This window comes from Lampetra planeri, chromosome 11 (assembly GCF_965212315.1).
Source record: "Lampetra planeri chromosome 11, kcLamPlan1.2.h2, whole genome shotgun sequence".
In the NCBI taxonomy this organism is placed as follows: domain Eukaryota; kingdom Metazoa; phylum Chordata; class Hyperoartia; order Petromyzontiformes; family Petromyzontidae; genus Lampetra; species Lampetra planeri.
In genome coordinates, this window is record NC_136117.1 from 6,993,827 (window position 1) to 7,016,893 (window position 23,067).

At 49.0% G+C, this 23,067-nt stretch overlaps 1 protein-coding gene across 2 annotated transcripts in view; it reads right to left on the reverse strand.

Annotated features, from left to right (window-relative positions):
• The window catches only part of LOC144721240 (uncharacterized), a 29,858-nt gene extending 12,655 nt beyond the window's left edge, over nt 1-17,203 (reverse strand). The window contains exons 1-3 of one of the 2 annotated variants that reach the window (XM_078598698.1): nt 17,034-17,203; nt 16,450-16,559; nt 16,165-16,244 (exon numbers count right to left, since the gene is read on the reverse strand). The gene's annotated coding sequence lies outside the window, so the exon portion shown is untranslated. The remainder of the gene's footprint in view (nt 1-16,164; nt 16,245-16,449; nt 16,560-17,033) is intronic. The other variant, XM_078598699.1, reaches the window with a different exon arrangement.
• Between the last annotated feature and the right edge of the window lie 5,864 nt (nt 17,204-23,067).

Below are 23,067 nucleotides of genomic sequence, written 5' to 3' on the forward strand. Positions count from 1 at the left end.
ACTATATTCTATCATTGAAAATAAAAAATATATATTTTAAACAATGTTTTTTATATGTTATATTTCAGCTTGGGTCTAATTATCCACGCTCAACTGACGTTGGCCGTAATTGGCCACGCTCCCTTACGTTGTGGCAAGCTTCGGGGCCACTTCCTGGAGTCGTGGAGTTCTTCCATTACGAGTACATTTAATAAAAGCGTGTTTTAAAAACTGTTTTTTTTTTAATATGACTTATTATTTATTCGCTTCTCGACCCGCGTGCGCGCGAGCCCGGAACGAGCCCGTGACTGCGTAAGAGGGAGGACGCCGGGGGGAGGGGGGGGGTGGAGGCAGCGCATCGTGGGTGGAGGGCACGCACGCGGCATCTGCTGCAAGCACGCCAGCACTCCCTCGCATCGCGCTGTTGAAGGAGGAGGAGGAGAAGAGGCGTTCGTGAAATGCGCTCAGCCGCCCTGTCCATAAATGGGGCGCTGTTCCATAGCGGCGCTCGGGGCTCAGGGGCGCTGACTGCGAGCCCCGTGGCTCTCGTAGCGGCGGGCGTCGTTTGGGAGCGACAGCTGGTTTTGCTGAGCGGCCAAACAGGGTGCGTGCGTTTGGGATTCATAAAATGGAACGGAGGTCGCGAAATAAAAGCCCCCCTCCCTCCACCCCCGTTGATATGAGGTCGCGAGAGCCCTGATGTTAAACAACACGCGCGAAGGAAAAACAAAATCGACGCATTCATCATTGACGCCGCTGCGTAACAACAACAAAAACATCGAATAGGTTGACGTTTCGGGCAATGGCCCTTCTTCAGAGCAGAGCAGACTCTTTGCCCGAAACGTAAGCCTGTGGTATATTGTTCTATAACATTACACTGGTCAACAACAACAAAAAATTCTGGCCTGGACTTTTGCAGCTGTTCTAGACTAATTTCAGGGTGCTGATTCCAAATCTGATCTCAGATTTCCTCTATCACATCTCTTTTTATGCTATCGGCATACCCCATTTTCATTGATTTTACCCAAAATTAACTGTCACTTGACTGCTTTAGTGTTAAAATATGGTGCTGTATTTTTAGGATAGTGTGTTTATAATATAATTTTATGTAGATATCCACATTTATTTAATATTTTTTTTGCAGTTTTTATTAAAAATGCAATATTTGATATCTCAAAAACCTGAAAAAATTACCTTAAACCCGTTAGAATACCTTATGCCAGAAAAAGTGTGTTGACCACTGAATTATTGAAGACAGTGGGTGTTTTGTTCACGTGTGCTTGTGCGCCTCTGCCAACGGGGTCGCTAAACCTTTGAGGTGGCGCACCGAAACCTGTAGCGCGTTTAGAGAATTGAGTGAAGATGATGTGTAGCGGCGGGCGCCCTGCAGCTATGAATCCAGAGACCTGGATTCAATTTGTGAACGCGGCTGCGACCAGTGACGGCGAGCGCTAATCTAAAGCGGTCCCGGGGCCTCCCCTTCCACGAAGCTGCATGGACCGGCGTGGTGAAGTATGGTCAAAACAAACCCCCCCTCCCCCCACGATTTCTACCAGCAGTGGATGGGACAAAGATTCGCAAATAAAATTTGCTTGCAACGAGATTTCATGTTTTCAAAACAAGCGATATTCATTTTGTGAGAGGAATTCAGTTGCTCCCGTTCTCCTCTGTTTCAGCATCTCGAGAAGTGAAGTGATTGCCCTAAAATGACCCTTGTCAACAACTCCGCCAGCTCAACGCACGCGCACACACGCACGCGCACACGCGCGCAAGCACGCAGATGTGACATCTGAGAGAGAAAGAAAAAAAACCGATATCATATTTCATCAAGACAAGTGGGGCTTTCTTATGAAGTTTCCAAAGCTATGCTTAATGTTATTAATAATAATGGCATCTTAGCACCATCATCCACATGGGAGTCACGTGTCTTTAGCTCAACACGTGGACATATTTCTTCGGGCCAGCTTTCAGCGAGTGGCAATCTGGAATGTTTCCAATTTAAAAACGTCGAACGATCCACTCTGCTCAAACGGGCAATGGGGTGACGCTCATACTCACTGGCAGCCATTAGCCAGTGGTGGAAATTCCACATTCCTATGCTGGAATACCAGTCTATCAATTATCTTACCAATACTGACTTCACACAAAGTGGTGCTCGTTTCGACTACTTAGGAGGCATGCTGGATTGTGTTCCTTCCCAGCAGGGATTCCAACTCGCGGCCTTGTAAGTCCAATGCTCTTTCGTAATGATGATGAATAAACTTCGTCGATGGCGTGGCAAAGGAGGCGTTAGTGCCGCGCAGATACGAGTCAGGTACTCGGCAAGAGGTGAGACAAAACGTGGGCCCTACCAACGACCCGCACTGACCAACATGGCGAAGTATGGTTAACCCGCCACCACCACCATGAACCATGCGCCTAAGAAGCTCTGGATCCACCAGCCGTCGCGTCGGTTAGGAGGATGCAGTAGTTGGGGACTGATAATAATCTCTCGGCACGAGCAATAATCACGGCCTTTTATGTATGTGTGAATGTTGAACTTCGTTCGCACCGTACGTAGCCAACCGTGCTAATCGGATGTGAGGGTGCGGGCAATAAACCAAACACCAAAAGCAATGGATTGATCACGGCTGACGACGATGATGATGAGACCCCGTGCCATCAATGGGGGTTTTTATTGGTTGCGAGCGGAACGCAAACACCAACGACTCGCTCGCCACACGACGCGCCCCCCCACGCTGACACGGGCATAAGCAACAACACATGGGGGCCCCCCACCCCACCCCACAGCACCCCCCACCACCCCCCCCCCTCACAAACACTTTGCCAGCCTGCACACTCACGCCGCACACACAAGGCCTGCCTTTGTCCAGCTCTGACCAGCTGTGCCCAGAGACACCCGCTCTGCAATGTAAGCCTTTGCAAGCTGCCACCACTAACCGCCCCACCACCACCACCACCACCACCCCCCCACTCCTTCCCTGTCACGGCGAGAGCTGTCGGCCCTCATTATAATGCGGCACGCGTCAGCGCAACCGCCCCGTGGGATTCGTTTGAGGCCCTCACGTAGCAGCGGCTACGGCGTTGCGCGGGGAGTTGTGGGTTCGCATCGGGAGCGCTTCATGCTCGACCTAAACTAAAGCTAAACTAGAGACGATGTTTTTTTTTTATTTTACCAGGTCAAGCCAGAGGTCGCAACCGGGTACCCGATACCCGTACCCTACCCGATACCCGGCTACCCGTACCCGGCCGGGTACGGGTAGCCGTTTGCGACCCTGGTGCGGCCGGGTACGGGTAGACCGTGAGTCACTGGTGAGTAACCGTTTGTCACTCATTTCGGGTAAGGTATGGGTACGGGTAGCGTACGGGTACCCGTACCCGGCCAGGTACGGGTACCTGTTTGCGACCCTGGTGCGGCCGGGTACGGGTAAGGAATCAAAACCCGTTTGCGACCTCTGGGTCAGGCCCACTGAGCTATGTGTAGATCTTTTTCAGAAGCGACCTGGACACGAAGGACAGCTCAACGGAGTTGGCTTATCGCGTGGAAATTGACAGCAGACAAATATTCTTGAACGCACGTTGATTCTGAATGTGGAGGGGGGGGGGAAACCGGAGGACCCGGTTGAAAAAAAAATCCATGCCACCACCACGGGGAGAGAGATACGCGCAAACTCCAAATATACAGCAGGCGTCAGGGTCAGGATCGAACCCACGACCTCCTCAATACGAGGTGAGGAAGTTAACATCTCGCCATCGTTCTGGCCGTGACGTGGCCCGGCGGTGTAGAGCCATCTCGCAGAGGTTCACGGCTCGAATCGAGCGGCCGCCCCGATTAATACAGCAGGCGTTTTTTAACGCTGAAAATACCTCGCCGTACGCTTGACAGTGGACGTCATAGATCCCGTGACCTCATTCGCAGGAGTAGGCCACCCTGCGCTGGCGTCGTGGCTCCGCATTTATTTATTATGTAAAAAAGACCCTCAAATTACTTAATTGGAATATACTGTACGCCGCAGTGATCATCTTCGACTGCAAAACAACATTTGCAGGACCCTTAGGACCCTCCAGAAAAAAGAGTTTTGAGGTTCAGTGAGGCTTCCCTGTGATGGACAAAGAACGTTGTTGCTCTTCGAGACATCGCATTGAGTCTCTGAAGACAACATAAGTGGGCCCGGCCAGTGCACGTCATGATGAGGAGTGATGGACAATGGACAAGACTGGTGATGAAATATGTCTGAGAGGATGACCACCACGATGGAGTGTCGAGATCAATTTACGTGCAGGAGTGAAATATATTTTGCCAAGGCAGGAACGTACGTATGTTGAACTTCTTTCGCACGGCACGTAACCAACCGTGCTCATCGGAGGTGCGGGGAATGGCGTGGGGAGGCCTTCATCCAGCAGCGGATAGGCCATGGCTGATAAGGAAAATGATTACATTTATTGCAGGTCTCGTACACATGTCACGGAGGTCATTCTACAGCCTAATGGGCAGCTCGGTCACCCCAGAGCTGTCCACTTAACGACGATTACATTTCCACAATTTCCAAAGCGTGCAGTCTTCTCTAAAATGGACATTAAATACATAGCGGTGACATCATTCACGAGTGTCAAAGGGGGGAGGGGAGAGAGAAAAAAAAACAATCCTGAAAATGTAAAAAAAAATGGAGAGAGATCGTAAATAGCGGCCCACCCAGCGTACTTGGGAGTTACTCATGCCGTGCCTTGCGAATGAAACGATGAATCTCGGCGGGCTTTCACCTGCCTCAATATAGGTCGTCAATCAATTAGATATCTGCGCGAGCAATTGCAGAGACCTCCTGATCCAGACACACTCCATCTCTGCGCATCAATCAGCCTCCTCGCCCATTCACTTGTAAATTGGATTTCAAAGGCGGTTCCCCAACATCTGCTCACCCAAACCACGCGCCGCCCCTCACCCACACGATTCCCAGGTGCCCACTCGTACCCAGGAGGGAGGTGGGGCTGGAGTTGGAGGGGGATGAGCGCACCCCTGATGAAGACTCAGCCTCCCCAACCCCCATTTATACATTCTCACAGTCAAGTTAGAAAAATAAATATCGGAACACATACAACGTGAGCACAATTCTGGGATAAGCGTCGCAGGTCACATCCTGCCCTCACACACACACACAGGGGGGTGGTGAGGGCCACAGAGGAATACACGATAGACACACACAGATCGCGTTGTTACTCATTCTGTATAACATCTAAGATATTTTTTTCAACGTAAACTGAGCCGTGCCCGCCCTTCTCATCGCGGCCGTCTCGGCACTTCGCTGTGCGCGCCGTCATCCCCCAGGGACATTCAGCTCGCGCTCGGCGGAGGAGGTTGAGCCGGGGGGGGGGGCGAGGGAGGTGAGCGGCTGAGAGGGCCGTGTGGCAGAGGTCGCAAACGGGTTTTGATTCCTTACCCGTACCCGTACCCGGCCGCACCAGGGTCGCAAACGGGTACCCGTACCCTACCCGATACCCGGCTACCCGTACCCGGCCGGGTATCGGGTAGGGTACGGGTACCCGATTGCGACCTCTGGGATGAAGCCATGTTGCAGGCGCGAGTGGGTTGATTCTAGGAACTTGAATTGTGAGAAGAGACAAGACGTTGGGAAATGAGTGACAAACGGTTACTCACCAGTGACTCACGGCCTACCCGTACCCGGCCACACCAGGGTCACAAACGGGTACCCGGCCGGGTACGGGTAGCTGGGTATCGGGTAGGGTACGGATATCGGGTACCCGGTTGCAACCTCTGCCATGTGGGTCGTCGCGGTTTGGCCGGCACCGCTGCCTGCCACGGCACGGCACGGCAACCCCAAAAGGGCTCTCTCAGTAGCGACGGCGAAGCGATGCGAATTACGCCGCGAAAATTGCCGGGGGGACGGGGACAAGGCACCGTTTTGCCAGCGTCACGGTACGACTTGTGGGCAATTACGAAGAAGAGATCTTCCCTGAAACGCGCCGGGGAGTTCTCGTAATCGCAGTGAGCGGTGGACTGCGAGGGATCAGGGAACCCCAAGGGCCCTCTGAGTCATCGCGATGTTGACAAAGCCAAAGTTTTCTCTATTCAACCTCAACACGGCCCCTACGCTCTGCCTTTCCCTTGCTCGCGCAGTTAAAACTACAGTATTATTTTAGTATTTGACCAGATAGGGCCCACAGAGCGATGGAGCTCTTTTTCAGAAGCGACCTGGCCACAAATGATAGCTCAACGAAGTGGCTCATCACGTGGACATTTATAGCAGCCAAATACTCAAAACGCGTGATTCTTAATGTGGAGGGAATTTGAATTGGAACTGTGAATTGTAATAGGATATGAACCCTTTGATGCATTAATTATTTAAAGAAAAACACAAAAATAAATGTTGCTTTAATATGGTTTTAGGAGTCAGGGAAGCACCCCGAGTATGTTGAAAATGCTTCGTACACTTTAGAAGTCCACCAAAAGTCGACATGAGAGGGTTAAAAACTCCTGGAATATAACATAGCAATAGACCAATATATGCCACTGTCATAGCCCAGATGCCAAACTTTGATACCAACAAAGAAAATTCACGAGAAATGTCTCTTTCTTTGGTGGCATTCTATTTCTTACCCATCTCGGTGGGGCAGCGGACCGAGGATGTGCCTCGCAATTTGAAAGTCCAAGTTGAATTCTTGTTCGAGATTTGATTCACAGCCACATCATCATTGAGTTCCGTTTTACGAGAAGTTGGGTGTCCTGTGGATATACTCTTCTCTGCCACATGAATGTGTAATTTCCACCGCTGTCTCAGGGAAGTCATCAGCAGATGAGACAACATGACTCAGTTGAACACGAAGGCTTTCACGACCAATATCATCCATGATATAGGTTGTTTGGGTTAGATCGCGTGAATATAAATGAGTCGTTAAACCCGCCACCACCCGACACAGCCAATTAGTAAGGTTTGTTATGTTAACAAAACATGCCAATTCATTACAAGTTCAGCACACCGGTGTGTTGGAGAGTAAACCCACAACATTTACAATTTCTCTCCAACACATTGGTGTGCTGAACTAATATCGAATTGGCATGTTTTGTTTACGTGACAAACCTTACTAATCAGCTGTGTTCGATTGGTGGCCGGTTTAAAGACATCCATATTTACGGGACCTAACCCCCAAAAAACCGACTATAATCACCCAGGAATGTCTGTCCTTAACGCTCGTGACGTCACTCCACATCGACCAGCCCCCCTCATTAATATTCATGAGCAGGTGACGTCCTCCAAATGGACACCCCTCTCATTCATAATAATTAGCGGCTGACGTCACTCCACGAGGCGCCTCCTCCCCCCCTCCTCGGCGTCAACTCACAGCCCTCACTACAAAGACAGAACCCTCACGTCACGTGATCTCCGTCACGCTGTTGAGACATCAAAATAAAATGGACGTCGTGATGAACAAGGGATTGTAACCTTAAAATGAAATAGGTCTGTGTCACCGCGCCCCTACAAACTGCACACGCATTAATGCAGTGAATATCACGTCGTGGTCTGCTTTTCGTTTGCAAGTTTCAGATTTACTGCAATACACCCGTCCTTGGACGGGCAAAAGGCGAGTGGATAATACACTGAGACCTCCTTTGGTGTTGGACCAGATGACGCCTTTTTGCGTCATCTGGTCCAACACCAATGGAGACTAGGCTCTAAGAAAAGCTGTCTCGGGTGTGGACCAATCAACTTCAAGGACAGTGCATAGCATTATCATTATCAGAGTTGTTTCTTTTTATTTGCATTTTGACTGCTTGTGTTGTGGTTATTGCAAACATGATCCCTTGTATAAAGGTGTCAGTTTTGTACCAGTTGAAAGGGTAAAAACCTATTACTATGCTAGTGGATAATATTGGTCACAAAAGACTACATGTTAAAGTGTTATTGACAAGTGACTGAAATTCCATTTGTAAATGTAGCAAAACAGTGTGACCCCATGTGTCCAAGAATGGCTGCTCAAGAGAGTGGCTTTTTACATTCTTCTTTGCACAGCGTGGGGTGTACGATCCCACGCCACTCTACTATGAGACTGGTGTTCGTCCCATCGCAGCCGGACCGATAATTAAATTATCGCGCTTTGGAATTCAGCCAAATGAAATGAAAAGCCAAAGAACAGGATGATGTGGGGGTTTTTTTTGTGTGTGTGCGCATTCATTGATGACTGGGCTGAGCCCATCAACTCATTACACTTGAGAAACGGCACTAATCATGAGCAGATGTCTGGCTTCAACCCCAAGGATCTCAGCAGTTGCAAGCTCAGTGCTCTGACCTCTGAGTCACGCATTTTTCATTATCAAAACTAAAACTAAACTATAGATTATATTTTTTTATTTTAGAAGGTAAGGCCCCACTGAGTTATGTAGCTCCTTTTCAGAAGCGACCTGGCCATAAATGATAGCTCAACGAAGTGGCTCATCATGTAGACATTCTTTCAGCCAAATGCTCTAAAAGCATGTTTCTAAATGTGCAGGGAAAAACCAGAGGACTCGGAGATAAATCACGTGACTAGGCGGAGCACATGCAAACTCAAAATATCTAGGCGTCTGGGTCGGGATCGAACCCACGACTTCCTGCATACCAGGCGAGAGAGTTAACATCTCACAACCGCAGCACCCCATGACGGTATTGAGAAGACATCCTCTCTCTCCCGGTGGCGGGAGTAGAAACAATGAAGAGGTTACTTACCCCCCCCCTTCCATTCCATCTCCACGCCTGTGTCCACCCAGTATGTAAAAAGGTAAACTACGGTCAGTCGACCGGCAGGCCACGTGTGGTTGGGTAAAGTGCCATGCATAGCCATCATCGCCTCCTAATATTCCACTGTAAACGAGAACCGGATGTTGACTTTCTGTAAAAGTGAACGGTTAGCGTCGGAACTCCCACCTCTTCCAGGACATTTGGCCAGAATAAACGGGTAGGCCCAATACGCTCCAGACGGGCTCTCCGGAGCTCCCTTTAGTGAAGCCCTTCCGCTGGCAGCGGCGTGAGCGAGTAATTGCAGGGCTGCACCTTTACATTTTCTCTTCAACTTCGATTTAAAGCTTTCGTGACTGCAGGGATTCATCTTCTTGGTTATTTCGGTAAAGTTACGTAGAAGGGAAGTAATAAAATAATAAAAATAAAACATAATAAAATAATTCTCACGACGTTTCGGCCACAACGCAAGCAGCCGTCCTCAGGTGAAGAACAGGTCTGTCTAGAAGACATTCAGACTCTGTCTTCTCGACAGACCTGTTCTTCACCTGAGGACGGCTGCTTGCGTTGTGGCCGAAACGTCGTGATAATTATTTTATTATGTTTTATTTTCATTATTTTATTATTTCCATTCTACGTGACTTTACCGAAAGAACCAAGAAGACTTTTCTCTTCACCTAAAGAACTGAGAACTCGGACGCGGCATTCACTACAATGTCAAAGAAAACACGCCGATGTTAACGGTAATATAGTGAATTATTAACACTGTCCAAGTGGGAGTCATATAAATGCCAAAAACTGACCAGCGTACAACCATCCTCCCAGCATTAATCTAAGAAAAACCGGAACGAACAACAAACGTCTTTCTTTTCTTCCCACTCCGTCCGTAGCTCCGGCTTAGTTCCCACGTTCTCTCACGGGAGCGTAGGGGGCCTGGGTCAGGGTGAGGGTTATGGGACGGGAGTGGGTGGTGGCTCCTCGGTTTGGTCTGCGGGGAATTTGTCTCGTGCAGCAGAACCTCCAGATGTGTGGAGTCTTAAGCATTCATTCATTCGTTCATTGAACAGCTCGTAAATGAATGGGATAGCATTCCCCTTTGAGATGACGCCGCTATAGGTACACGTGCAGCTCTGTTGTCAATCCACTGCTGGATGAGTGCCTCCGCGCACTCTGCAGGGTCGTGGGAGTTATTTGATCATATTTCACTGCACTGGTCAGTGCTGGTTGGTCATGGCGGGGAGCATAGATGGAGCTTGGAACAAGACAGCAAGGACATTCTTTGGTTCTTTCGGTAAAGTCACGTAGATAGAAAAATAAAAATAAAGTGAATATAAATTAAAATAATACAAATTGTATTGTTTTTTTATTCTCTTTATTATTATTCTATCTACGTGACTTTACCGAAAGAACCAAAGAATATGAATTCCTGCACTCACGAAATTTTTAAGTAAAAATTTAAGACAGCATGGAATAGTGCTGCACTCTCCTCTGTTGACAACACAGCCCGGCAGGAGCCTACACCACGTGTTTTCTATACGATGGACACCCATCCAAACACAATCGAGGCTTAAATCTGCTTAGTTTCTGTGATCTGATGAGATCGGGTGCATTCTGGCTGGTCATAGGTTATGATCAAATCGCCAGGAATAACGATGACAAAGGTGAACAACCGTACATGCTGCATATACGCTTTCCTGACGATCACTAAGAAGATGAAACCAATTTAACATGCCTCTTAGACCAACCTTACGGCCATATAAATGCGCGGTCATGATCACAGCTGTAAAACTCATTTGGACTGAGGGCAGGCAAGAGAAACAGGTGAGATTACAAAATAGAAGATGTCGGTGGCCACTACTGGACAGCAATAACTAAGGAAAGGCGGGCGGGAATGGCGAAAAACATCTTGATATGTCGAGGACTGCAAAGTTGGGATATTGTTGGTAGTGACTGCTCAACGCCTGTTTGACTTCCAGCTTGTCTGAGGTTCCTCAGCCATTGCGAGATGTCATTTGCATGAACGACGATGCTTGTGAAAAATAAACATTATGATTAGCATGGGGGAGGCTTTTGTCGAGCACGTGGGAAGTCACAGGCTGATAACAGCAGCGTTGAAATGAAATGTTTTTTTTCTTATCGTTCCATTCAAACATATACGGTATTTCCACACTCTGGATCGTTGTGGAAACAAGATGATATAAAGTGTGTATTTTGAAAAAAAAAATCATCCAGTCTACAGTTAATATTAAATCATTTAATTAAATTCCAGCAAGTCTTGAAGCAGAGCGAACGCGCAGGTGCGACCAGCCTGCCTGCCAACCGGCCAAATCGTTTTCATTATCTACGAAAACAAAACACGGCGAGGTGGAAACAAAATAAACCCTTTCAAGGGGCCCTCTACAAGTGCCGCCCCACAAATCACCGAGCGACGTGCAGAGCCACGACCCCACGTTGTTTACAAATGAACTGAAACACTAACAGTGCGTAAATCCTGTCCATTTGCCCAAATATGTTTATTGTTGGGTTTTGTTTCTTCCCTTTTCTCTCTCTCGCTCTCTCTCCTTGGGTTTCCCATCTGCATGCTCGAACGATGCAGAACTATTCTTTACTTTATGTGTGTCTCCTGTGCGTCGTCTTACATATTTCCCCCAAATAGACTCTACACAGCAGCGGTTCCCGACCCCTCGCTTGCATCACCCTGGTGGCCACGGCACGGAAACCTTTCGGGGTGCGGAGGGTAGGTGCAGGGCTGCGGCACGGATACCGTGCAGGGGAAAATTTGGGATTTGCGCGGTGAACACGTCAGCGCCGTGTTGCGACGACAACACTTTCCGAGGCGGTCGTACAACGTGAAAAACAGGCGCTTGACCAGCACCGCGTCGACCCGTGGCGTAGACATGCGCTCGCTAAGTTTACTGTGGCGTTCGTAACCTGGGGGGGGGGGGGGGGCATTGGTCTTGATTGAAGGGGCCGTCATTCCAAAACGCTTGAAAACCACTGCACTAAACAATTCCCATCAGCGTTTTGCCAGAGATGCTTTGTTTTTTTTTAAATATATAAATAAATATATACAATCTCTCTCTGTACACTCATTTGTATTGCCTGTACGGAGGACAAATGGCAAGCTCCCAGGCGGGCCTGCTCGGGAGGTAATTCGGAGCGCGACGTGTCCTCGATTCCAGGGCCCTCCTCCCACGCCAAAGCAGAGGTCGCAAACGGGTTTTGATTCCTTACCCGTACCCGTACCCGGCCGCACCAGGGTCGCAAACGGCTACCCGTACCCGACCGGGTACGGGTAGCCGGGTATCGGGTAGGGTACGGGTATCGGGTACCCGGTTGCGACCTCTGCGCCAAAGCCTTTCCCAGCCCGTGCGGGGGTCTCTGTAGAGAACACCCGGCCACTGTGAACTCGGGGGCATACTCTCTCGTGATTGAGATCGCTGGAACGGACCTCGGTTATTTTTACGTGGAGTTCGCTAATTACGAGATGTGTGTATTGTACAGGGCGTGGCAGGGTGCGCGCCTGTAATCAGGAGGTTTGCTGGATCGTGTACATGTGGCAATCCAGCAAGTAGATTACTGAGCTGTCTCTCTCTGTGCAGATCTTTAAATATTATCCGCTCGTTATGAATGTGTTTTGTGAATGTTGTCAGGGTCCAACATTTCCGCAGTCAAAAATGACACCGCAAATTACTCAATTGAGATTACGCACAGCAAATCACCCCCCTCCCCCCACCGCTGACAGACCGTTTGCAGGCCAGGTGCAGAGTCACCTTGTGGCCCTTTCTAATGTGTTGAGACGAGATGGGATAAAAAAATAACTTTGAGACCCATTGGCGAACAGGGCACTACATCACACAGACCAGTCATTGTCATTATTTTCCTCCACATACTGCAGTTTTGTCAAGTAAACCTAACGTGTAAAACACGACCCTCCTGACGTGTCTTGAACATTGGCGCAACAGACTACAATCACAATCCATAATAGAGTTTTTTTTAGGTTAGATCGCGTAAATATATAAATGTGTCGTTAAACCCGCCACCACCCAACACAGCCAACTAGTAAGGGTTGTCACGTAAACAGAACGTGCCAATTCTTCACCAGTACAGCACTAGTGTGTAGCAGTGTAGTGTATAGTAGTGTAGTGTAGTGTATAGTGTAGTGTACTAGTACAGCACACCGGTGTGTTGCAGAGCCAAGCCACAACATTTACAATCTGAATACGACGTTTCGCCAGTAATTAAAACTAGCTTCATCAGGCGACAGCCAGTTTTTTGGAGAAGTCCACCTGTTTCGTTCCTTATTACAGTAGCATCCAGCAGTGGATTGGAGAAAAACATATATATCTATGTGTACATGAAAGTTCCAGATCACGAAACATGAATGGTAAGTTTGCAGTGGCGAGAACATTTCAACGGGTTATTACTGCGTGACACATTGTTCGGCACAGGACTTAATTTAATTTGGAATTGTCTTGAGGTGGGGAAAATATTTCCCCACCCCCGCCCCCTATCCCCACTATTGGGCAGGGCAGGAGTCCTGGGTGGGGGTGGTGGGGGGGGTTTATGGTTTTGGGAGTGCCTGGAAAATATTCAATTGGAAATGTAGCCCTGGTTCTGGAGTTCTTAAAGAAGGCATCTTTTTTATTCTTAGGTTTTTTTAGGTAAAGTCACGTAGGTAAAAAATTAAAATTAATTAAAGTAAAATAAAAATAAAATAAAAAATCACGACGTTTCGGAGGCAACACAAGCTTCCGTCTTCAGTTGGAACCGTCACAGCCACGACAGCTGTATCAAGTTATCGTGCTGTGACGGTTCCACCTGAAGACGGAAGCTTGTGTTGTTTCCGAAACGTCGTGATTTTTATTTTATTTTACTTTTATTAATTTTTATTTTTTACCTACGTGACTTTACCGAAAAAACCTAAGAACATGAATCCTTGCAGTCACGAAAGCTTCAAATCTAAAGGCATATTTTATCACGAGAGGTATTGCCCTGCCTAGGATCATTTACTGGGTAGGTTGGGCAAGGGGGGGTGGGGGACGCAACTGCCCTGGGCAAGCTATTGCCTGCGGCTGGCGTGCTGCCCTGCGCAGCGCGAGGATGAACCACGCACTCAGCACAAAGCTTCACAACGGAACAGCTGAGAGTGGCGCTTTGTGGGCATCTGGGGAGCGTGGAAGGACAGGGAGAGGAGGCAGGGATGCAGGAAAGGATGAGTGGCACTTTGTGGTGATCTTTTTATTTATTATATTTATTAGATTTGTAATAAACGTGGCGCGCTGTTTTAGAGAAACAGTGGACTTTTCAACATAACAGGAGAGTCGGATATATACGCATACCTTATGTAAGCACAATTCTGCTATAAGCAGCACGTGCTGAGATTTCACTGGTGGCAGGAAGGCGAAGGGCAACTTCTGATACAAGCACGATACTTTGGTTATAAGCACACCTGGTCATGCTCCCAAGGAGTGTGCTTAGGTCCAGCTTATACTGCCCTGCGTGTCTGTTAAAGACACGGAACCACCAAGGGGCCTAAAGACAATGCTCACAAAAGCGGCTTCACCCAATGCCACGTAACACCACTTTTGGTGGGGAAAAAAACCTCACGAAACGTATGTAATATAGGTGTCATCATTTGCTGTGATCTCATAATTTTGGGATCAATCCGAAACAAAATATTCAAATAATTCGAAATGGTGTGTCATATCTAGTGGAAAAGAATCTGTATTGACGCTGAAGCCTAAGCAGAATCAAACACAATTCTACGATTTCGTTGGAAATGTTAATATGCGTGCCGATAGGTACAAATGCATTACTTTAGAAGAGATATGTTCTCAATCTTGATTTGAACCTACGTGACTTTACCGAAAGAACCAAAGAGTATTGATATTTTCTCATATTGAAAGAATGGCTGAGTTCAAAGGACCTAATATAGACTGACTTGACTGGTATAGTTTGTCTTCAAAACGTTTCATAAGTTGTGCAGGGAGATGCTCAGGTCGACCAAATGTTAATGTATGTTTCGTTAAAGCATACTTTGTTTTCACGAGCTTTGACTATAATACGTGTTTAACATCAGAACGTCAGCACATCAGAAAGGTCACGAAGCAGTGGGGACGATTCGATCCATCTCGCTCGTGAGATCAGGAAACCACAGACAAGCCGGGAAGCCACCAGGGACCGGCCCCAGCTCTGTGGTCTGTCAGTGGGCGGCGGGGGAGGACCCGGGGGTTTACTTACTATGCATCATTACAATTGAGAAGTGTACGGGTAATTCTCAAATTTGGTCAATTTGGACCCGTGACGCCAACACAGGATGGCCTTACTCTTGCGAGACTGAAATAAGTAATATTTTTAAAAAACTTTTTAAAAAACGCTTTTATGAAATGTACCGTACTAGTAATGGTAGAACTACAACGACTCCATGAAGTGGCCCCGAAGCTTGCCATAGCGTAAGGGACCGTGGTCATTTACAGCCAACGTCAGTTGAGCGTGGACAATTAGACCCAAGCCGAAACATAACATATAAAAAATAATGTTTAAACATACTTTCTTTAGATTTTTATGATAGAATATAGTATTGTCAGCAGTATGACATAAGTATACCAAGTTTGCAGTCGATACCACATTGGGAAGTGGGTTAAAATCGAGTTACAAGATTTGAGGATACAATAACGACAACGACAACAACAACAACAGACAGAGTGCGTTAATAAAAAGCGTGTAAAAAGAAACACATCACGGGATCATTGACGTCCACCGCGAAGCAAACGAGGCATACACTGCTATAGTCAATACACCCGCAGTATTAACCAGGGCGGCCGCTATGCCTCGAACCGTGAACCCGCGCAACAGGCGGCGAACGCGCTGTCGCTAAGGACCCACGTTGCCACCACGATTCGTCTGCCCTCCCCTCCTGTTGTTGCCTCCTCACTCACCGTTTGAACCCGCGATGGGAGTGGGGGGGGCACCGGATTGTTTAGAGCCGCGGGGTTCATAGCGCGTCCCCGTCTCAAGGGGGGTGGGGGGCACGGTGTGGAACACGGGGGGGGGCGGGGGGAGATGAACTGCAGACTCGGCACATTCACGCACGTCAACGAAAACTCCGTTCTCTTTGGTTCTGTCGGTAAAGTCACGTGGGTAGAAAATAAAATAAATAGCGACGTTTCGGGCGCAACACAAGCGTCCGTCACCAGGGGGGAAAGCTTGATGATTTATTTTATTTTCTACCCACGTGACTTTACCGACAGAACCAAAGAGTATGGGTTCCTGCGCTCACGAAAGCTTCAAATCGAGATCGGAAACTCCGTTCTCTGCCTGCGATTCGCTGAGCCGTCATTCGTGATGGTCCGGTCGCTTCTAGAAGCTAATAGCCCAAGTGGCCTTCATCTGATAAGGTACAAACAAAACCGATACTTTATGTTTATTAGTATACACGCTTAAGTGAGTTGCTTACCTTACTCTTTAATTTGCACTCCTATTGTGTCGTCGCATCGTTTGATGTTGTAACGCTCGGAGCTGCCCCGAACCGGACACCTGCGAAAAAAGCTTCATAGCTCATCGGATTCCTCCTCCAGTGTAATTAGATCGTCTCATTCTGAGATACGGTGAATACAGCGATGTACATCCTCAAGGTCACTTGCCAAGCAACTGCGTTCACGTCTCTGCGTGTCTCGCAGGTGAACACTCAGCCCGGCGTTCACTGTTTCGACGCCGTCGTGCGCATCAGTCGCTCGCTCACCCGTGCGGCAGCTGCCTCGCGTCTGTCCCATCGCACGCGGGTGAAGCCTCCGCAGGCGCGCACAGTCACTCCATCGCCGGCCACACCATCACCGGCCACACCATCACCGGCTACACCATCACCGGCCACACCATCACCGTCACACCATCACCATCACACCATCACCGTCACACCATCACCGGCCACACCATCACCATCACACCATCACCGGCCACACCATCACCGGCTACACCATCACCGGCCACACCATCACCGGCTACACCATCACCGGCCACACCATCACCGTCACACCATCACCGGTCACTCCATCGCCGGCTACACCATCATCGGCCACACCATCACCATCACACCATCACCGTCACACCATCACCGGCCACACCATCACCATCACACCATCACCGGTCACTCCATCACAGCCCAGCACGACCGACTCTGCGCGTGGCACCGCTGTCTGTGTGCTCCGCTACTAAAACTCAGCGAGCAGAAGAGCGAACTCGCAGACGCATGCAACGCGCCACAGGAAGACTAACAATACCAATACTACGAATGATGAATCCGTAATCATGCACGGAGCGTACACGTACCGAGCAATGTGAGTCTACTGCTGTATCACTGGGTTTACTCCTTCTAACACACCGAAGCGTTGAACCCGTCCCAGCGTTGCGCGCGCGGCCACGCGTGAGGCTGCCTGCAGGGTCACTGAGCCACAGGCGGACGGCATCTGTGAGCTGGGGGATGTGGAGCAGGCGACAGACTCCACCCCGTAGACGCAGCCTAAGCAGCCTCAGCAGCAGCACCTCCCCAAACAGCTCTTACCCCCCAACACGCACGCAGCACTCCTGTTGTGTGCGTGTTGGGGGGTGGGTGGGGGCGGTTTATCCCGTGGGGAGCGGTGGTGGTAGCGGTTAGCGCGTTCCTGGGCCTTCCCTAGGTCGACTCAGCCTCAAATGAGAAGCTGGTGCCGTGTGTAAACATCGTCACTGGGGAGACAAAGGCGCGCGGGCGTGGTGTTGGCCACCCCACCCCCTCGTGTGCCGTGCCGGCCTTCATAGGTGCTCGCTAACAGCACTTGCCCCAACAGTTTGTTAAGGCTATACGGGGGATCTTTGTCTTTGGTTGGGCGGTCTATCCTGTGGGGAGCGGTGGTGTAGCAGTTAGCGCTGCGTTGCGCTACGAACCCGGCCACCCGAGTTCGATTCTAGCTCATGGCCACCAACACCGGTGACGATTTATCTGAACCGGTCCTGGGCCTTCCCTAGGTCGACTCAGCCTCAAATGAGAACCTGGTGCCGTGTGTAAACATCGTCACTGGGGAGACAAAGGCGGCCGGGCGTGGTGCTGGCCACCCACCACCTCGTCTGCCGTGCCGGCCTTCATAGGTGTTCACTAACAGCACTTGCCCCAACAGTCTGTGAAGGCTACACGGGGGATCTTTGTTTTGGTATCCATCCGGGCGTGGTGCTGGCCACCCACCCCCTCGTGTGCCGTGTTTGACCTTCATAGGTGCTGCTCGCTAACAGCACTTGCCCCAACAGTCTATCAAGGCTATACGAGGGATCTTTTTCTTTGGTATCCATGCCTACTTGCTTCCACAAGCACACCCCCTCCTTCCCACTCACCCGTTGACATGAGACATTCGCCCTTTTCCATTGGCAGTGGCGTCGAGAGAGAGTGGCAAAGGCCCAGAATGCGTTCACACATTCGTCACTAACACATTTAGTTCCGTGACTTGCGACGTTTCATTTAAAGCTTTCGTGACTGCAGGGATTCATCTTCTTGGTTCTTTCGGTAAAGTCACGTAGAAGGGAAATAATAAAATAATATATTTTATGCTTTCTTTTTATTATTTCCCTTCTACGTGACTTTACAGAAAGAACCAAGAAGATGAATCCCTGCAGTCACGAAAGCTTCACATCGAAATTTAAGGGTCATCCTCTCCAGAGGACGATCACTGTTGATTTTCCAAGTTTTATGAACTCAACATGAACGATGGGCTCACGTGACCCCATAACTTGCAACGTGGTCCAAGCCCTATAACCAGGGGCGGTTTCTTCATTAGGGCGATTGGGCGACGCACCACCAATGTCATTCAACCACAGAGTCACGCTAGCCGTCACTGTCAGCCTCTGGATATAGTCCAATCAGCGTCATGTCACGTTCTGTGGAGTACCGCCTCTTTTTGGGCGATTTCACTCCGGCTGAGAATCGCCCCGTGTGGTCCCATAGACTTACATTCAAATATGTTTTTTTTCGAACGGGGGGCGCTGCAATGCATTCTCTATGGCTTCCGGGAGGGCTCGCCCTAACGTGCTTACGTCATCATACGTAAGCACGTTTCATCCAACAATATAATTTGTCGCCACCTAGTGGAATCTTTAATAAAAGAAACTTGAGTGGTTTGTTTTAATAGTGAGTATAGAAACAAACAAGATGTATTGTAAGAGTCACTTTATTTTTCATTAATATTAAAGAAGTGAAGTTGCCTTTACATGCTTAAGCTGTTAATTTATCCATTGCATGGGTGGACCTTATCCTTATCAATCATCCAGACATTTGCCCCCCCTGAGAGATTTTGCAGGAGCCGCCACTGCCTATAACCACATTGCAACGCGAATGGTAAAGTATACGAAAGAGTCCTCTGTTCGTTGTTTCTCATCCGTATGACAAGGCAGGCAATATACACCGACCTAAAACATTCCTGTCTGTGTACATTGGGGCGATGCTTTTCATAATGAAATTCGGTTTTGCAAAGGAACCCCCCACTGCTCGCCATCGCCGAGTTATTTATCCACTTTCGTCCTGGTCCATCTTCAATAAGTGTCCCACACACACACTCCAGAACACATTCCTGCGGAGGGAGCTGATAGGAACGTTGGGTTGCTCGGTCAATGGCCAGGGTCAACGGCGGCGTGGTGTATTCCGCAAATATGCCCGACTGTGAGGGCGGGCACAAGCCGGCGTTTTATAAGGGCACCACGGGGTGACCAGCCCCACCCCTCCCACCCTCCACACAGCCCCACCCTCCCCACCCTCTCCTCCCCACCCATCCCCTCCCTCCCCACCCAGCCCCTCCCTTCACGACGGACGGACGGACACAATAATCCCCTGTGGGCTGGTGGAACCAGTGGGTTCCTACCAGTAAAACATTTTCCTTTGCTCGGCGAACTCGTACGGCGATGTCTCTGCTGCCCGTGTTAAACTTTTTTTTATCTAAAACTCACATTTGCCGCCCTCTTTGTTGCGTCCTGCAATCATTTCCTCCGGGTTATTTCCCCGCGCTCGCTATGGTGACTACTGTGTAACAAATGACAATGAATGTTCTAACGAAAAGGTGAAAAGTCCGCAAAATAAGCACGAGACGCAGGCTCGGAAAGAGACCCAAGGTCGCAAGCGAGAGATATCTTATTGACGGTTTGATAAAGTGTACTCGCATAGGGCACATCGCTATAAGTGAATGATGACGGATGGAGAAGATGAGCGACGGAATGGAAGACCGCGTGCAGATGGAGCGGAGAGATCAGCTGGCGTGCACGAGCAAGACGCAATGTGCCACTGTGGACACGCGCGCGATGGCGGCGTCATGGGGAGACCGTCGTCTCGCGAGGAGTAGAGGTCACGGCTGACGATGATGCCATTATAGCACTACGATATCAATATATATTTCCATGCATTTCTAATATAAAATGTTCCAGGATTTCATATCTAATGAGACATTTTTTTTCTGAGCTCAGCCTTGGACAGTTCCAGTTGCAAGCTCTGGTATAGTAATTGGTGCTCATGAAGAAAAAAAAACCCCCATCAACCACACTCGGGATGTCAGGCCAGAAAATATGACAGCAATGGGCACACGCGTTAGCTAAGAACGCTGGGCCAGTGACCGGTGAAATTGTGTCCAAGGGCGTGAACACAATCTACACAGGAAGCACAAGCAGTCCTCTCTGCCCCTTCCACACACCTCTTCCCAACAACAACAACACAGACAAAGATCCCCCGTATAGCCTTCACAGACTGTTGGGGCAAGTGTCGTTAGCGAGCACCTAGCGAGCACGGCACACGAGGGGTAGGTGGTCAACACCACGCCTCTGTCTCCCTCGTGGCGATATTTCCACACTGCACCAGGTACTCGTGTGAGGCTGAGTCGACCTAGGGGATACCCAGGACCGGTTAAGATAATAGTCACTGGTGTTGGTCGTGAGCGGCAATCGAACTGGGGTCGCCGGGTTCCTATGATCACTGTTTCATTGCTTTTATGGCTTTATTTTGGTGATTTTCGAAAAGTGTTTTGGTTTGGCCATGTTTGTTTGTTGTAGTACAGAGTTAGACTGATGGCCTTAATCTAAGTTGTCTTGTGGTTGTTGTTGTTGTTGTTGTTTGACTTGCATCCCACTGGGATTTTTGCACACAGTGTTGGTGTACGGTGCTTTTTCTACAATATTTTGCCGTTTTTTCTTGGATTTTCTGTTTGCACATAGTCACATAGTCACTTTAAGATGTTTTCTTGTTCTTGTTTTTGTTTTCTGTTTGTTGCGGTTGCACCCGATTCAAGAGCCGAATGGCTCACAGGGCTGCACCTAATAAATGAACTTTAACTTGTATCCGCAGCGCGCTAACCGCTGTGCCACCGCTCCCCTCTTCTCAATGGGCAGTCATTCACACCGAGGCGAGCTCGTGTTTGCACGACGAAGCCGCCATGCACACGCGTTAATGGGAATCATAAAGCGTCACCCTGCAGAGAGGAGGCGTGTGGTGGATCCACCGTAGAGATGTCGGCACGTTTGAGGATTAAGAGGCTGGGAAAATTGGGAGGTCTTGCAGATTATTGTCATTATGCAAATGGTTTCATGATGTTCGTAGACGTACAGCCCTTTTGTCTGGATGAGGGTCTGCCCATCCCGTGACCATACTTCACCACACTAGTCAGTGTGGGTTGGTGAATGACCTGAGAGCATAGTACATCATGGGAACTCCTTTGTCAGTACCAAAATATGATAATAGGTTTTCCCCTTTTGTCTGGCAACAAAACAGCTGTGTTGAGATGTTAAAACACCAAACTGAAACCTTTTACGAGGAATCATGTGTGCATTAACCACAATAGTTGTGGTCAGAATGCAAACAAAAAACGCACTCTGATAATATATGCATTGTCTTTGAAACATAATACAGTATTATTATGAATGTGCTTGTTTTCCCAGGAAAACCTAATCGAGTCTCATGGCTAAGTATTTTTTTAATATTCACAATAGGTGAGGCTGGGGCGATGATTGCTATTATCTGCACCAGGAGACCGGCACACAGTGGCTTACCCTTGCGAATGACTTCGCCGGATCTTGAGTAACGACCAGGAGCGGACGTTTAATTCTGACCGTGGAAACTGCTCCAATGGGCGGCGAAAGCGTTGCCGCAATGCCCCCTCTCTGCAGCCCCGATTGGAGTCTGCAGCGATGGGTTTTGCCGCACTGCCCTCTGCTGACGATTTACAGCCCACGGCAGCAGAGGTCGCAAACGGGTTTTGATTCCTTACCCGTATCCGTACCCGGCCGCACCAGGGTCGCAAACGGGTACCTGATTGCGACCTCTGGGATGAAGCCATGTTGCAGGCGCGGGTGGGTTGATTCTAGGAACTTGAATTGTGAGAAGAGACAAGACGTTGGGAAATGAGTGACAAACAGTTACTCACCAGTGACTCACTGCCTACCCGTACCCGTACCGGCCGCACCAGGGTCGCAAACGGGTACCTGTATAGCCGGGTATCGGGTAGCCGGGTATCCGGTAGGGTACGGGTATCGGGTGCCCGGTTGCGACCTCTGCACGGCAGCCAGCGGCGCCACGGGCTGGGCACGGCGGTCACCCCAGTCCGGGCGCGATCGGCCAGGGGTCGTCAATCTTGCGGGCCAGGAGTCGCATGCGGCTCTTTAAGCACCGCTGCTTCGTGAAGTTGTTTGTTTTTGTATTACTATTAAGGACAACCGTCTCGTATTTACCACGTGCATTGCGGCTCTTGAAATTTGAATTTTTTTAGCCGAATTTGAAAGAAAAAAAATGACCTTGGCTGTTTTGGATGTCGATCCCTCCGCTATCCAGGCACTATCCAGGCACTAACTTGCTTAGCTTCCAAAATCGGACGTGAGCGGTTGCATTTCGGGTTGACAGCAACAGTGTATACTGCACATATATTTATAATGCTGCGTTCTATAATTGCTCCGGTTTTCCTCCCATATATAAGCGCTAATTCATTGGCTGATAACACCACAATATACAGAGGATCGCAGAGCTTGGGCAACTACTGGTGCTGGCTCACCGCTAAGTTGCCTTTCCCGCTTGTCTGCGGCTCCTCGCGCCTTTGAGTCTCTCTCACTCTTTATTCGAGAGAGAGCGAGTGCTGTGTGCGTAACAAGTTGAAATCATTGTGCAGGAGAGCTTCACCATTCTTGCCCGATGAAGCTGATTGTAATTATCAGCGAAACGTCGTACTACTCAAATTTTAGAATGCTGTTGATTCTCTCTTCAGCACACCGGTGGGCTAAAGAAGTGAATTATTTTGTCCTTTGAAAGGACATTTTTAACGTTTGGCCGTGTCGGGTGGTGGAGGGTTACGACACATTTATAAATAACGCGATC